The following is a 15,373-nucleotide window of genomic DNA, read 5'->3' as shown; positions in this document are numbered from 1 at the left end:
ACAGGAGATGCAGAGACTGCGGGAATGGTACAGGAGATGCAGAGGCTCCAGACATGGTACAGGAGATGCAGAGGCTGTAGGCATGGTACAGGAGATGTCAGAGGCTGCTGGTATGGTACAGGAGATGTCAGAGGCTGTGCGGGCATGGTACAGGAGATGTCAGAGGCTGCGGACATGGTACAGGAGATGTCAGAGACTGTGTGGACATGTACAGGAGATGCAGGGGCTGCGGACTTGGTACAGGAGATGCAGAGGGTGCGGGCATGGTACAGGAGATGTCAGAGGCTGTGTGGACATGGTACAGGAGATGCAGAGGCTGCGGACATGGTACAGGAAATGTCAGAGGCTGGGGGCATTGTACAAGAGAGGTCAGAGGCTGCAGGCATGGTACAGAAGAGGCAGAGGCTGCGGGCATGGTACAGGAGATGCAGGGGCTGCGGAGGGATCTTTCTTACCGATATGTGAGGTGCCTTACATTTAAAAATGGCTCCTGCCCGGTACCATCACGTCACTCCGCATGCATCATCTGCCTGAGATTGGCTGAGCTTGTACAGGCTTTCCCGAGTGACGGCGGCGCATGTGCAGTTGACATGTCGGGCTGGCCGCAGCCATTTTTTTATGAGTGCCACTGCCCTTCAAGCAGCCCCAGGGAAGGGAGACTTGGCAGCCTACCAGGAAATTTCCAGGTGTCCCGATAGGCCAGGCCGGCTCTGCTCACTAACCATTGACATAAATTATTTTTTTAGCTGTCTGTAAAGGAGGCAGTGTTTCCATAGATAAGCAATTCAGCAATGTAAGGAAGTCCTTCTCCCATTGATCACTAATATTAAAGACCACTACACTAACCATGGGGGGGGGGGGGCACTAAATTTTTTTATTGTAGGTGTTTCTTTCATAGCCAGTTTTAATATTTGTTTCATTTCATGATTCTTATTAAAATAATTTTGTCCTCTAGAGCAGAGAGTATTAAAAAAACAATCTGCTCTAATGTCAAATACGCTAGGGATGCCACAATCTCTCTTCTATTATTATCATTATAACTACAACTTACTGATCACAGCAATGTACCATTAGCTGTAGATGTAAAACTGTAGCAGGGTTTCCCTGATACGTGAAAATTATTTCTACGGTTGTTTCAAATTATTTCAAGGATTCCTCTATGGCTAAAAGGTAAAGCGTTATAGGTCTTCCTAACAGCTCCTTTTATTTTTCACCTGCATAAGATGTGCATGACGCCCAGATGAAGTCTTCTGAAGACGAAACATTGGCGACTCCAGACGCAACGTCCACACGCCCCCTTATGGAGCCGGCTGCTTTACATTGCTTGATTCTGCTTTGGACATTTACGAGACGCCGCTACCTGGTCCTGGAAACAGCACGTTCTATGTACCTGTTTTTTATCTTCTCATTGTGAGTAGTATTCTTTTAATAAATTGGATTTTATATGTTGCGGAATTACGCTATGGGTTCTTATTCTTTTTATATACTCATGCTTATATGATGGAGTGATTATGAAGCATTGGAGCTTGACAACCGCTGGTGACATTGGTATAACATCTTGCTGGGAGAGGCTGTCTCATTAAATTGAGTAGCCAAGGAGTTCTGGTAAGCTGCTTGTGATACTTGTGCACAGAGGTGTCCCCATCCTTCACTTTTCCCTGGGTGTCACTGAAAAGGATTGTTCTTCTCAACACTTTGCATGTGGATTCATTTTCATTTGCATCTTTGTTTTGGGACTTTATTCAGTATTTTGGACAATATTTTGCTTATATTGTATATAATTTTTTGTGTTTTTTCACTTGTCACATTATTATTCTAATTCCTTTAGCGCTGCACTTTTTGTAAAGATATAAGATGTGCATTGATCATGTAGTTTTATGGTGTCATTTGTTACTATGTATGTACAGCCTATAATAGAATAAATCTTCACATTTATGTGTCAGCAATTTTTGTTCATGTTCAAACATGAGGCATGTGGCATGGCACTGCACAGGTTAATTCATGACTTCTGTCTGTATTCCAAGAACTGACACTTCCTGTGAAGAAACTAGATATCCCATAATCCCTGGATCTCTCAACCTAGTACTCTTCAGATGAGAACTAAACAGTAACTATATCTGACACAGGCTCAAACAAGCAGAGCAATTAACAGAGATCACCATGTAGCTGGAAGACATCACATTAGCATTTGCGATGCAACACTTGATGCAACAAATCACATTTGTGATGCCACACAGGCCTGCAAATCGCACTTGAATGCATAGAAATTAGTGCATGCACTACTTTTAAAAAGTGGCTCAACAAATCACATGGTACTGCAATACCATGCGAATTGGTGCCTGCAAACACACTGTGCTGTCGATCTGCACTTGTGGTGCTGTTAACAATACATTGGCTCCCAGTTTTTAAAAGACTAAAATAAATAATAACGAGCAGCGCTAAGAAAAAAAATATACTCAATAAAGATGTATATTAAATCAAATACGGTGAATAATGTGAATAAAATGTCAAAAAGTCCCAAGTGAAAATAAGATTCCAGGGTGATGTGTGAGATCCACAGAGGACATCAGATCCCAACACCGACAGGAAAGAAAAATAATTGCGCTCACCGGAACAAATGGACCCAAATTGCCATATGACAAAAGGGTCAGATAGGCTCATACAATGTCCTGCGATCTTCAAACTGCAATAGCGGATGTTTAAGTTTGAGGTCAGAGGGTCAGATGAGATGAATCTCCTCACTCCCCAGGTTACATGGAAAGGATAATCCCAGACAAAGCAAACATAGTGTAATTCCACTTTAAATAAATGTATTAAAAGTAAATGGTTACACTTACAAACATCCAGGAACATTGAGCAGTGAGTGAAAGATACACAGATCAAGCAGTCTTTGGCATGGTTCTGACACGTTTCATCAAAAACGATTTTATCAAAGGTAAATGCCAACTGAAATGTAGAGCCTTAAGGTTATTTATAGGGTAATAAATTAGATAAACTCGTATCCCACCTGAATTGAACTGCCAAGCACCGCTATACCAGTCAAGATGGCGCCGTCCAAGCCTCATTCTCACAAATATATGTATATTTTTCTTTAAAAGACTAGTTTATCCTCCTTATTTAGCCCCTGGCTGCCATCTTGAGGAAGCCAGTGTCTATAAAACCGACAAGATTCGGGTGGCTATTTTGGCGTGGCCATGATACAAATCATGTGCCCCATCATTTAAAGGGGTAGTCCTGCATGGGAGAGAGATGGGACAACATCATGTGCAGCATGTAGCAGCAAGTAGGCCCTGGGTGGGCTTCCCTTCAGGAAATGCTGCTCATTTCCCTGCCACATACTTCCTGGGACACATGAAAAAATGGGGCTCTGGAGTCAGATTTTATAAGTGCCACTGAAATTGTCACTGGGTGCACTGGCTCTGGTTTGGCAGCACTCCACAAAAATGGAGACACCCCTTACAGGGAAAGAACACAGAGTTCACATGCAAGCAGTTCAATGAGAATGTCAAACAAACATCCAGGAATCCAAGGTTTTTAATGATAACATTGATTCATAGCAGAAAAAAGAAAATGTGTTTTGGGAGCTACAGTAAATACACTCCTCCTTCATCAGGTCTTAGGAATTTTGACTTTGCCTAAATAAACTCTGGTAAGCAGATACCAAATAGAACTGCTCTGTGATTTTATTAATGTTACGCATACATTGTTTGTTTTCCTTTAGCTAGGGGATGCTCTATGTAGTTAGTATTCTTCTTCATGCTTTAGCCTCCATTCACCACATGTCGTATATTCTGCTGGAGCTAGGGACACTATGATTTGTTGATCCATGTGATGTCAAGTCTTTGGATTAAACTATTTTCTACAATCAGCAGGATATCATTTGGAGTCACTGTCTGCTAATTCTACTGAGACTGTAAGTTACAGCTATTTTACCACAACTGGATCATTAATAGAGATCACACTTGCAGTGCTTAGTTTGGAAAAGCAGTGCAGAGTTACTGCTTGGAACAGTTTCAGGTCAGTGTTATCAAATGCACCAAAGCAGCCTAACTTTGGCTTAACCTGCTCTCCTGAAACTGTGCATAATTCCTGGGGTCATACTAGGACTTTTTATATAAGTAGTTGGGGTCAAGGTCCCCCACTAAATCAAGCAAAGTGTGTTGCACTATTTTTCATCCTACAAGAAATTGCAAACACAAACTCCCATATTAGGAATCCCTGCAGGGGTCATTTTTTGGCATCATCATGTGATCACATGACCAGGACACAGGGGCTGAAGAGACAAATTTATGTTATGCCCCATGGGTGGCTGAACTGAGGAGTGGCCCTGGCCCTGCATCTGATATTCTGCCTGCCGATGTTTGAGTACTGAGATCTGCCATAATCTTTCCAACATAGTCAATGGGTGGCTCCAGTCAGTGCCCATCTTGCTAACATTTCTTCACTTCACCTTATCTATGTAGAGAATATACTGATCCATACCTGGCTACACAGAAACTTTCAGAAAATTGAAAGTATTGGCTTTTTGAAATTGTGTTGTATCTCACTGGTAAGATTCGGCATGGTATTGATATTAGAGCTGCTTAGAGTCTCATTACAAGCACCTGATCAGTGGGGATATGGATGGAGCAATTCCTACTAGTCACTATATCTTGCTGGGTGGATCAATTTTTTACTTCATATAGAATGCTAGAGATGGAAAACGCCTTTAACTTCCCATCCAGGCCAGCTGTTGATACAAGCTGTCTTCAACAAGATATGAGTGACATCTCAGGAGGAATATGCTGGCTACACATTTCTGAGTGTATTCTTTACATGAATAACTATTGGCAGTGACAATGCTGATCTTTGCTGCACCAATTTATTAGTACAACCTTTAAAAGGAATGTCTTGGAGGATTAACTGAAACCTGAGGGATAGTAGTTATTGTTAGACAAAACACTGTCAGCAGAGCAGGTGCTTGAATTGGATGGGGATCGAGTTTCCACACTGCTCTATTGAAAATTCAGTATCAATTTTATTAGTTTAAAGTAAAACTCTCACTTTCATTTTTTTGGTGTTTGTGTTTTGTTTCATGTTCCTACGTGATTTGTAAGCCTAACAAAGTTCCCCATGTGACTGTGGTTATTCGACAATGTATCCAACAAGGAGATGTCTGGTAGCTGGCATTTGTCTCGCCTCCAAACCTTCTTAAGCTGGCCATAGACATATCAGTTTTTTTTTTTTTTATCATTCAGCAGAAAAAACTGAATGGCTTCCCCCATTCACACATTTCATTCTGACAATAGGACTCCTCTACTGTCAGAATACACTGATCATCGCTGCAGTCAATTCGCTGCAGTCAATTCGCTTCAGCGCTGATTGATGAAAAATTTCCAACAATCCCATTCAAGAGCAGTAGGTCCTTAGATTGACTGTTCTCGAACAGGAGCGGTCATAGATGGATGACAATTGACCAATACCTGCTGAACCAAATTTTGATCCATATATGGCCAGCTTTAGCCTCCCGTACCTCTGCATTCCTCTTACCACTGATTGTCTTGGGCAAAAGCTTGGAGCCAAAACAAGCACTAGTTATGAAGCAGCTGTCCCCTTGCTAGCTATGTTGTCAGATGGCTGTGGGGGAAGAGGGGTGCCTGATGTCTGACCTTGTAGCTAGGCTTACAAAGTACGTAGGAACATGGGACAAGGTGCTACATGTACTTTGTCCCCTGGGGGACAGAACACTGAAAAAAAGAGACATGACAGTTCTTCTTTATTAAAGGTTTCTAACCTGCCTGTCATGTATATTAATTTATAGACAGTTTGTTTCCTTTCGAATTGAAATTCAGACAAAATTTTCATTTTTGGAAATTTGGATGTATCTGAATTTTTAAATTACAATAGAACGAATTTAAATGAATTAAAAAAATAACGAAAATCTATTTTGAATAGTTTTTGAATTCGAAAAGTTTTCAAATTCAAATAGTTTTCGATTTGTTGTCCCATTTCCAAGGATAATAAAATAGAATAGAATAGAGAGTAAAGGAATAGAATAGAAAAACAATAGAATAGAATAAAAAAAGAATAGAATAAAATAGAAAGACTATAACCATCTTCTAAAATTCGAATTTCAAATAGAATAACTTCGAATTCGAATAAATAAGAAAATAATAGAATAGAAAAGAAAAAAATAAATAGAATAGACTAGACTAGAATAGAATAGAACAAATATAACCATCTTCCGAAATTCTAATTTTGAATAGAATAAATTTGAATTTGAATAGAATAAATTTGAATTTGAATAGAAAAGAATAGAATTACATAGAAAAGAATAGGATAGAATAGAATAGAATAAACTAATAAAAAAAATTTAACTAAAAAACAATTGAATTGAATAGAATAGTAAAAACATAACTATTTTCCAAAATTCAAATAGAATCAATTCAAATTTGAGTAAAATAGAAAATAATAGATAAGAATATGAAGATCGTTATATTCTTTCTATTCTATTATGTTTTTTTTTTTTGCTATACTGTTCTGTTATTTTCTATTCTATTCTAATCTATTCTTTTTCATTCTATTCAAATTTGAATTGATTCTATTTGAATTTTAGGAAATTATTATATTCTTTCTATTATATCCCATTGTATTGTTTTTTTCTTAAATTCTTTTCTTTTGTATTCTATTCTTTTGTATTTGAATTTCAGAAGATGGTTATATTCTTTCTAATTTATTATATCCTTTTTAATTCTATTCTATTCAAATCTGTTCTTTTATTTTCTATTCTATTTTGTTCTGTTTTACTTTATTATATTCTACTCTTTTATTTTATGTTATATTCTTTTCTATTACATTTTCGAAAAAAAACTTTTTGAATTTGAATTTTAAAACTTTTCGAATTTAAAAACTATTCCAATTTAAAAAATCATTATGAATACGAATAAACGAACCGAATTCCGAAAATGTATTAAACGAATTACACTAATTTAACTAAACAAATTTATGCAAATAACGAATCAAAATGAAACACATTTTTTCATTCTGCACATGTCTATTAATTGATTAATGTAAAGCAGTCCACTCCTTTATGAAATAATTTGAAGACATGCTTTTTCAGGCCTGATTAAAGAAAATGTAGTCAGGTCTGCAATGGCAACCCAGCATTTAAGCCCAGACAGCTGTATTTCTCTGGAGCTCCGCCATAAGTATGAGGAGCATGGGTTTTTAGCAGTGGGACCATTACACCCCAGAAACACAAACATATACTGCAAATTTCCTTTTTTTTTTTCCTCATTTCCTCTTTATTTAGAATGTATGGCTAGTCAAAACAATTTTTTATTTCGTTTTGGATAGAGTGGTGAAAGATTAGGACCCCTATGATATTTTTCTACTATCTGGAGCTTCACTTGGTCCTGACACCAGCCATTATTTGTCAGAAGCTGAATACCATTTGAAGTGCACCATACTTCTATATCTATGATATTAAACAGGGGTCTCCAAACTCTTCAGTACGAGGGTCACATTATATATTTTCAAGTTTTTTGCAGGTTGAAAAAAATCCCCATTAGAATCCTGCTTACATCAGAAGCAGATACCATAGGCAGCCTCTGCTGACCTCTCAGTCCCCATTCGGTGCATGTTGAGGATACGCCACCCTATTTGAGAGCTGGATAGCAGGTCGGGCTAAAATTTGGCTGCACCTGTTAAAAAGGATGACCACACTCTATTATGCCAAGAGGAGATTTCTTTAATTACTGTGTTTATGCTGCTGTATTCATAGAAAAGGAGAAGATTGCCCAACAGGAATTTATATGAGGTGGACCCAATAGTCATAATACTCAAGTTGAAATGTATCTGGTTTATTGTGTAGAACCAATATACAAAAGTAATACAACATGAATATTTGACATACACAAAACAGTGTATGTCAAATATTCATGAGACTGGCCAGGTGTTTGATATACTTACAACACATTCTCATTGCTCTCCTTGAGTCGAACACAATGCCTCTGGATCCTGCCCCCTCAGCTCCCATGCCGGACTATTTGGCCGCCGCCGTATGGATGCACTGGTTTTAAGCACAATGACGTGGCTATATTTGTGAGTATGTTGTCTCCCCACATGGGTTCTATTTTTGAGTATTCATACTCCCAATAGCCATCAATCCTGCATGTCTACAATACAATAATAATAATTTATTTTCAGACTTGCCTGCACACTTACACTCCTGACGAGTGGGCAATGCGACCCACGAAACGTGCTTTGAGTTTCAAGATATTTGTATTTATGTGCATACTGTTAGTGTTATGAGATATTTTAATATATTTGTATGACCATGTTTTGTTTTGTGTATGTCAAATATTCATGTTGTATTACTTTTGTATATTGGTTCTACACAATAAACCAGATACATTTCAACTTGAGTATTATGACTATTGGGTCCACCTCATATAAAGTCCCGCTGGGCAATCTTCTCCTTTTCTATGTATTCAATTGGGATGGAGGTGTACTCCAATATGAAATGGCATTGCATGTACATTTTATTCTTGTATGCTGCTGTATTGATAAAAAAAAAAAGTTATCAGCACTCTACAGTGCAGTTACCCCCTAAAGAATTAAATATTTGTCATTTATAGTGTTTTTAAATAGAGAAAATGATGACTACGTGGAAATTTATTACAGGTATGTAAAAGGTTCAAAGTGAAATTTAATGTGTATCTCCAGGGAAAACAAAAATCCTCCCTTGCAGTGGGGCTATCCCCACAATGCAAGGATTAAAGAGGAACTTAATTTGCATATGGAAAAATTACTCAGCAGCTAAAGTATTTGTAATTTATTGAAATTTGAATAAACAGATACTTATCAGCCCATGGAGTCCACTGGATATTTACACATATAAATTGTAAATATTTATAGGTGCGCTATCCCTTTAAATTCAAATAAAACAAATAAAATTGTGCAAATTAAATTAATCACTAACAGTGATAAAAGTGCTCAGAAGTAGCAATCCAGTGCATGTATTAAAGGTCCACACAAATAAGAGATGACCACAATCCTGTGGTAGGTGGACTACAAATATCAGCAATCCTTTTCACACTCCTAGTGTTCCACCACCACATGTGAACTCAGCTTACCAGAAAAACGAATCCCCCCTCCCCCTCCAAATGACAAGAGGTCGGTAGAGCTGAGCCCAACAGACACCCGGACATGTCCTCGCCAGAAACGCCATCTCTCTTAACTCTCCAATGGCTGACCAATGATGATGGCTCCAAACATCAGATGCTAGCAACCCTTGGTGAACTCATACCAAATCACAGTCTCAATATAAATGAAAAAAACAGAGACAGAAGAGCCATAGTGCATTACCGCAATAGACCCAAATCTTTATTAAAAGTACTGATATTCACAATGGGAAGAAGATACACAGCATGTAACAGCATCAATGGCAACTCAGCATGCTGCCTGGCCGTGCACGCATGTATAATGGTGTCAGTGCCAAAGCCCTGTCCCTACGCATTTCATCCTCATAGACGTCTTTAGGGGGATGGGAATTTTCCCATCTCGTCTAGATTGTACAGCTATTAATTTATGACTTTCATCAATGATACTGTGGAAAGTAGAATAACATGTAACACAAAGAAAACAAAAGCCAGTTTGGTGGCCAGGGGGCTGTAAGTAAATATTTTATGTGCATGTATACTTCAAAACTCCATGTATATGGGTGCATCCTCCCATACAGCACAAACCCGCTGGTCACTTCTGGGACACAGATTATCCTAGTGCTGCAAACAACAGACCATAGACATATAGACCATAGACAAATAGCGGTGCAGCTCTGCACCACTATTTGCGTAAAGTGCTGCATGTGCACAGATGTAATGTCCTGAACACACACTACCTGCATTCGGGACATTAAGTCTGTGCACATGCACCACACTTTGCAATTAGTGGTGCATAGCTGCGTACAGCCACCTTCACCCATTCATGTTTATGAGTGGCTGGATGCAGCACCAGGACATCCCAGGGACAAAAAGTTAACATTGTGTTCACACTGTATGGGTGAACCCACCCATGTAAACTTATGGTGATTTCTCTGCAGTGATTTCTATGGTGATTTCTCTGTTTCCTCTACAGTGAATATCGCATTCACTGATTTGTAAATGTTCCACTTGGTCATGCTTGGTCATGAGTTTTTTTGAAAAAAGAGGGAGAAAAATATACACTCACCAGCCACTTTATTAGGGAAACAAGTTCAATTGCTTAGTAACACAAATTGCTAATCAGCCAATCACAAGACGACTTTATGAAGTTCAAACCGAGCATCAGAATGGGACAGAAGGGGGATTTAAGTGACTTTGAACAAGGCATGGTTGTTGGTGCCAGACGGGCTGGTCTGAATATTTCAAAAACCACTGATCTACATATATTTTCACGCACACAACCATCTCTCGGGTTTACAGAGAATGCTCCGAAAAAGAGAAAATATCATGTGAGCCGCAGTTGTGTGAACGGAAATGAATAGGCAGACTGGTTGGAGATAATAGAAAGGCAACAGTAACTCAAATAACCACTCATTACAACCAAGGTATGCAGAATACCATCTCTGAATGCAGAGCACAGCAAAGCTTTAAGCAGATGGGCTACAACAGCAGAAGACCTCACCGGGCGCTATTCCTGTCAGCTAAGAACAGGAAACTGAGGCTACAATTCGCACAAGCTCACCAAAATTAGACAATAGAAGATTGGAAAAACATTGCATGGTCTGATGAGTCTCGATTTCAGCTGCGACATTCTGATTGTAGGGTCAGAATTTGGTATAAACAACATTAAAGCATGAATCCATCCTGCCTTGGATCAACGGTTCAGGCTAGTGGTGGTGGTATAATGGTGTGGGGGATATTTTCTTGGCACACTTTGGGCCCCTTAGTACCAACTGAGCGTCGTTTAAACACCATGGCCTACCTGAGTATTGTTGCTGACCATGTCCATCCCTTTATGACTACAGTGCACCCACAGTCACCACATCTCAATCCAACAGAGCACCGAGAGCAACTGCATGATACTATCATGTCAATATGGACCAAAATGAGGGAATGTTTCCAACACCTTGTTGAATCTATGCCACAAAGAACTAAGGCAGTTCTAAAAGCAAAAGGGGGGTCCAACCCGGGGAAGGTGTAGCTAATAAGGAAGGTGTACCTAATAAAATGGCCGTTGAGTGTAACGCCACGCCCGCAGGAGCCGCTTAAGTAAAACCGGTAAAACCGGTTCCACACTGTGCCTCTCAAATCCAGGAACAATCGCCGCCCCTCTGGCACACCTGGTAATAGTGTAAGTGCTAAGACCAATGAAAACACACATGATATGATAAAACACAGAAATGTCTGTACTATAAGGTTTCTGTGTAAAAGTAACAGACAGTAATTGTGTATTCTTGAATGAATTAGCTGAAGAACAGTAACTGAGATTAAGAGCAATATAACTCGATATATTATATCAGATTGCTTCTAGGGGACTCCACAACCATAAATTACCCCAGAAGCAGAGGCAAGCACTTAAACAACAATGAATCACAATATAACAACTTTACACAAGTTTGGTGACCTCTACTTAAATTAGCACTAAGAGTCCAGGCAGGAGGAGAGCAGAAGAAGGACTTTCTCTTATGTCAGACCTTTCTATTTTCTCACACCACAGGTCCAACTACAAACACTGTACCTAATTCAGTGCTTAGTGGCTTAACTCCAAAGTCAGACTACACTGCACATACACTACATATACAGAGCCCTGAGTATGTGTGTGCGTGCATTTATGGCCCCGATAACTTCAGTCCCTTGGAAGAAGGATGAGGCCTTGTAACTTCGGCTAGCCACTTTAGTTGGTGCATTTAGAACTCCTGCTTGGAAAAGTGTAACTGTGGTATGCTGACAGTATCCGGATAGCAAGGCAGACACTGTGACTGCTTATCAGGGCTTCAATAAGGCCCAAGTTCTGTCGAGTGACTCTGTCTGTGTGCAGTGTCCTTGTTTCCTGCAGATGGGCAAGTGCCCTCTCAGCAATCCTGAGGTCAGGGCCCAAATGAATATCCTGGAACAGACAGGCTCTTCTGGTATCCCGACTGGTCACCTCACACTGGAATGCTTCACAGCCGTCGGTGCTCCTGGATCTGCACCTGAGATCCCCCTCTCTCAGGCTGGATGTCCCCAACTGACTGTGGATGCCTGAAACAATGCGGTGGACTGACCCGGGAGGCAACACCTCTCCCCTGGGTCCAGTCTTTTCTCCTTCCTGATAGTGACTGAATTCTCCTTAGTAGAAAAATAGATGCTTTTTTTCCTCCTTGCATGAGAATCCTGGGGTCTGTAGTTCTGATCTCATACAAGGCTATAGAGCTGTTTTTGGTGGGGACTCCATGATCCAGAATGCACTGCTGATTGCGCTGATTGGCTCCCTTCTCCCTGCTTATGAGGATGCAGGGGAGGAAGCAGAACAAACAGACTCAGTGTCAGTGAGTAGGAGGGGGTAGAAATTCCCTGCAGGGGCTGACAAGCAACTATCCCCTCTTAGCGAGTGCATCGGCCAGCTTGGCATGGCCGTGGGAGATGCGAGGCACCCGCTACATATAGATTACCAAGGATAGTTTATTCAACAATTCCCAAAGTAATTTATTGGGAAACATTTACCATTGTTATGTAGTGGTGACATACTACACAGTGCTAGAGTCACTCACATCTGCCCCAGCCTTTAAAAGAGCTCACACTTTAACGTCCAAAGCACATAATCCTGCAACAATAAACTCTACAAGTTTGCCTTCCAGAATGTTTTTGGGGAAAACCAGAGCACCTCCATGTTGATAGTGTCAGAACTTAACCCTCAGCTTCAAGGCACACATGCTAAGTAGGGATGATCGAACGGTTCGGGTCGACCATCGGTTCTACCCGAACATTGACTGTTCGAAATTCGGCCGAATTCCGAACTTTTTGCTGGAATTCGGCAACCAGAACCGACCAAAATGCAATGGGACGGGAACTGGGCTTTAAAAGCCCGTGATTGGACCAGAGCCATCAGTAAAAGCCAATTGAGGGGGCAGGAGAATGCTAGGAATGTGATTGGAGTGACTAGGGGGTCCAGAAGCCAATCATTAGTGAATACGCCCCCCAGTATATAAGATAGCCCCGCCAAATCTCTACCATTTTAATACAGGGCTGTGGAAGAGAGTGGAAGCAGTTCTGTTACTTCTGCTCTCAAAGTGTCATTTAGCAATTATTAGTGTGAGGAAAGGGATATCTAGTGTAGTTAGGGTACTATTTTCCACTATAGTTAGATTTAATAATCTAGTTTCTGTAGGGAAAGTGTTAAGTGTAAGGGGACCGTAGTGTAGTGCAGGTGACCAAACCCTTCCATTTCAGGGTGACCGCTATAGAGAAAAGATCGTTTCTCTTAGGACACATATAGAACATGAAGGTGGCTTCGCCCCTGTGACCCTGCTTTTTGTTGCAGGTGTTTATAGGGCTTTTTTGAGGACATGTTTGGAGTCAGGCATGACATCTGAACTTCTGTGTAGGGGTATATATACACACACTTATATGTATATATACACTTACACATATATAGGTGTGAAAGTAGCAGAACACTATGCTTGCCCCTGGGCGTTTTTGTAGCTGGCGTTTTTTTGGGCATTTTTTGGGCGTCTTTGGAGGCAGGCATAACATCTAAACTTCTGTGTAGGGGTATATATACACACACACTTATATGTATATATACACTTACACATATATAGGTGTGAAAGTAGCAGAACACTATGCTTGCGCTACTGAAATAATTAACACCCATATGGCTTCTCTGCTATAACACCTATATATGTGTATGTGTATAAATACATATAAGTGTGTGTGTACATATACCCCTATACAGAATTTCAGATGTTTTGCCTGCCTCCAAAGACCCCAAAAAAATGCCCAAAAAAAAAAACGCCTGCTGCAAAAACACACCTGGGCGTTTTTGTAGCTGGCGTTTTTTTGGGCATTTTTTGGGCGTCTTTGGAGGCAGGCATAACATCTGAACTTCTGTGTAGAGGTATATATACACACACACTTATATGTATATATACACTTACACATATATAGGTGTGAAGGTAGCAGAACACTATGCTTGCGCTAATGAAATAATTAACACCCATATGGCTTCTCTCCTATCACACCTATATGTGTGTATGTGTATAAATACATATAAGTGTGTGTGTATATATACCCCTATACAGAATTTCAGATGTTTTGCCTGCCTCCAAAGACCCCAAAAAAATGCCCAAAAAAACGCCTGCTGCAAAAACACACCTGGGTGTTAATTATTTCATTAGCGCAAGCATAGTGTTCTGCTACTTTCACACCTATATATGTGTATATATACATATAAGTGTGTGTGTATATATTCCCCTAAACAGAAGTTCTGATGTTATGCCTGCCTCCAAAGACCCCCAAAAAATGCCCAAAAAAACGTCTGCTACTAAACCGGCAAGGTGTGAAAATAGCGGAGCCATATCCCTGTTCTATATTAAATCTAATACAAACAAACTTTTTTTCTGGTTCTGGACATGCAACAGAGCTGAAATTTCACAGGTACCCCCCAGACACTAAATCCAAAGAAATCTCATTTTTTTTTCAATATTTTTTTCAATAATTGGCTCTCTATCAAAAAATGACAATTTTTAAGAACTTAATTTTGTGTGAAAAATAGTCCCTGGGGCATGACCCAGAACCCTAGGCACTTTTTAGGGGCATTTATTGGGTTTTAGGGCTTCAAAATTGTGTTTATTGATTACCGAAGTACAGGTCCCATTGATTTCAATGGGGTTCTGAAATCCGGGCCGAACTTTCGGGTAGTTCGGGTGTTCTGGTCGAACCGAACTTTTGAAAAGTTCCATCATACCTAATGCTAAGTGCATAGTCTTGGTGCTGTGCCATTTTCCCTGTAACACAGGATGTGCGTTGTCCATACATATATTCAATTCTGTCAGAAATGTTTGAAAGGGAATATGGAATCATAACCAAAGAAAAGTGAAGTGCCAGGGTGCAGAAGCCATAATACGGGAAAACAGTTCCTCACATGATTTAAAAGATAAATGAAGTACAGAGCAAATGAATGCTGTGTGTGGATCAGGATTTAAAATTCAGAAGCCGTCTGAATGATTTCTGTCTAAAAATAAAGATGTCTTGGGACAGCACCGCCAGACGTGAGCCATAGTGCCCATTTTTGACATTTTCATACCTCTCATTTTCTTTGAGCTGTGTGTTATTTAAATGAACCTCTATAGCTGGTATAGTTTCTCGTAAGTTAATGAGAGGTTCATAATAATATGTCAGAGCAGAGGGGCCCCATTGTGAGATTATTTTAG

The sequence above is a fragment of the Pelophylax lessonae genome (genome assembly GCF_965119305.1).
Source record: "Pelophylax lessonae genome assembly, chromosome: 5".
Classification (NCBI taxonomy): Eukaryota; Metazoa; Chordata; class Amphibia; order Anura; family Ranidae; genus Pelophylax; species Pelophylax lessonae.
Note: the sequence above shows the minus strand (reverse complement) of the source record.